Source organism: Octopus bimaculoides, chromosome 21 (assembly GCF_001194135.2).
Source record: "Octopus bimaculoides isolate UCB-OBI-ISO-001 chromosome 21, ASM119413v2, whole genome shotgun sequence".
Lineage (NCBI taxonomy): Eukaryota > Metazoa > Mollusca > Cephalopoda > Octopoda > Octopodidae > Octopus > Octopus bimaculoides.
Window position 1 is genome coordinate 1,427,493 of NC_069001.1, and position 2,692 is coordinate 1,430,184.

General features: G+C 35.0%; 1 protein-coding gene across 3 annotated transcripts in view; it reads right to left on the reverse strand.

Moving 5' to 3' along the window:
• The window catches only part of LOC106880284 (uncharacterized), a 36,576-nt gene that overhangs the window by 18,514 nt on the left and 15,370 nt on the right, over positions 1–2,692 (reverse strand). The window contains exon 1 of one of the 3 annotated variants that reach the window (XR_008266449.1): positions 2,070–2,185. The exons of 1 other annotated variant lie outside the window; for it this stretch is intronic. The gene's annotated coding sequence lies outside the window, so the exon portion shown is untranslated. Of the gene's footprint in view, positions 1–2,069; positions 2,186–2,692 lie in introns of those variants that run through there. One more of the 3 variants, XR_008266450.1, reaches the window with a different exon arrangement.

The following is a 2,692-nucleotide window of genomic DNA, read 5'->3' on the forward strand; positions in this document are numbered from 1 at the left end:
ACATTGACCCCAGTTCTTGAGTGGTACTGTATTTAATTAACCCCCCCCCCCCAAAAAAAAACGATGAAAAGCAAAATCAATCATGACAGAATTTGACTTCACAATGTAAAGAGCTGGAAGGAATGTTGCTAAACCTTTTCTCTCAGGTGCTAACGATTCTGTCAGCTTTTGCTGACCTTAAAGAATATTAATAAAACTAATACTTCTACTCCTAATAATAATAATAATAATAATAATAATAATAATCCTTTCTACTATGAAAGTTTTGTTGGATTGAGCTGGTTGATTACATCAACCCCATTTGCTCACCTGGTACTTATAATTTTGACCTGAAAGGAGTAAATGTAAAGTCGGCCTTGGCGGAATTTGAACTCAGAATGCAAAAACCAGAAGAAATGTCATCAAGCACTTTGTTTGGCATTCTAACGATCCTGCTAATGATTTGTTTATTAGCCACAAGGGCTTAAAAAAAACATTTAGGACCATGCATATACAAAGGACTGGGGATTTACATAAATGCGTGTAAGCAATAAAACAATAACAATTAACAAGACGGTTCTCTGGTAGATGGAAAGTACCACCGAGGGGTAACCAAGAAATATCACTATTGTGGATTATCCCTACCACAGAGGACACCAAAGGGAAGCTTCCCTCTCCCATCCTACAGGTTCAAGCTCAAGCCCTCCTTGCTACACCCATGCATCTTTCAACAAATTTTCTAGGGACCAGAACTTCTGTTGCTACCCTCACCTTCCTTTTTAACCCTTTGGGGTTCAGATTATTCTGCCAAAAGCAATCCTTATTTAATCACATTGCTTAGAATTAATCATGGATTAACTCATCACTTTGAGACTCCAATGTTGTCATTATATATTTTTACAATGACATTATAGGGTATGTGTAAGTTTGAACATAAAACCAAGATAGTATTTGGGGCTGGATACATCCCATTCGAATACTAAAGAGTTAAATGGAACTTAAAAAGAAGTCAATGAGGGTTTCACTGGAGAAGAAAGTGTTTGTCTTCTGTCCTTTGAGTCTTGTCTGCCAGGCAATCTCTTTTACCATTGCTACCAGGCAGAGGAGAACTGCCTGGCTTTCCTGGCCACCAGATGGCACTGGGATGATCTTCATGATGGAATCAGCAGTTAATAGCCAGATCCATCCGACACCTGATGGCAACTGTCCAACATAATTCCATTGAGTCAGTAATGCTTGGATAATGTACAAGAATTTACTGAACACTTTTATTATTCCACACACATCTCGGACAGGCCTGGATGATGGCATTAACATGAAACAAAATAAGTCTATCTGTGAATTGTGAAACCATGGTTTTAGGTTTAAGTTCAGTAAGAATTTTAAGTCTTTTTTTCACTCCCTCTCTCCTATCGACACCCTCCTGACATGTATCCTGAATAATGATTAACGACAAATAAAAAGAAAATATCTACTCCAAAAAAGAATTGCCTCAGACTTTTTCATTTACTTTTTTCCTACTCAAACCCCCTTTTTTTTTCCTGCATTTTTTATTCTTATCTTTCATCTTTTATCTGTTTGAAGCATTGGACTGTGGCCATGCTGGAGCACCACTTTGAAGAATTTCATTTGAACAACTTGACCCCAAGACTTATGCTTATTTTTTTTTAAAGTCCGCCAGTCTCTTTGCCAAACCACTGAGTTATAGAGATGTAAACAAACCAACACCAATCGTCAGGCACTGGGTTGGGGGGGGGGGAGAACAGAGACACAAAGACACACACCAATGTAAATATTATATACAATGGGCTTCTACACAGTTTCCATTTTCCAAATTCACTTACGTGTCACTGGCATAGGAGCCATTTACACGTCACCAGCACAATTACGATTTCACTTAGCTTGACGTGTCATTTCAAGCATAGCAAATCGCCAAAAGTCTTGGTCACTTGTCATCGACTACATGGGACTCAACTTCCGAAGATCATCTTTCACCGCCTCCTTACAAAACCGAAAAGCAAAGCAACACAGCAGGTTTGGAAATATTTTTCCATGTTCAAAATTGTAGGAGCAAGGAATAAACTACTCACATCAGTTGTCAGGACACTGCATCCTTCTGCAATTCCTTGTTTCCTGATATATTTTCCCGTTAAATAAATCAAAGCGAGGTAATCCATACAGCACTAAATAATTTCTACTCTGTTTAATGTCGAGAAGAAAAATCGGAAGAGTAAATGATACAAGGGAGGTAACTCATTTAAGGGTAATCTCATTCATAGTTTATTTGATTGTTTTTCACACAATTTTTTCTTCTATGGCAACAGTCCGGATACTAATTGATTAAAACTATATATATATATATACATACATATATATATATGTATATATATATACATACATATAGAAGTGTGACGAAAGAACTCTGGCCGAAATAAGATTAAGATTAATGTAATATAAAGCTGAAGCAAGTTAACACCAAATATACAGTGCGTGTGTTTTTATTGGCTAAACTGGCAATATGACCATCCCCATATATATATACATACATATATATAAATACATTTATATATAAATACATATATATATATATATACATTTATATATAAATACATATATATATATATATAAATACATATATATATAAATACATATATATATATATATATAAATACATATATATATAAATACATATATATATATATATATAAATACA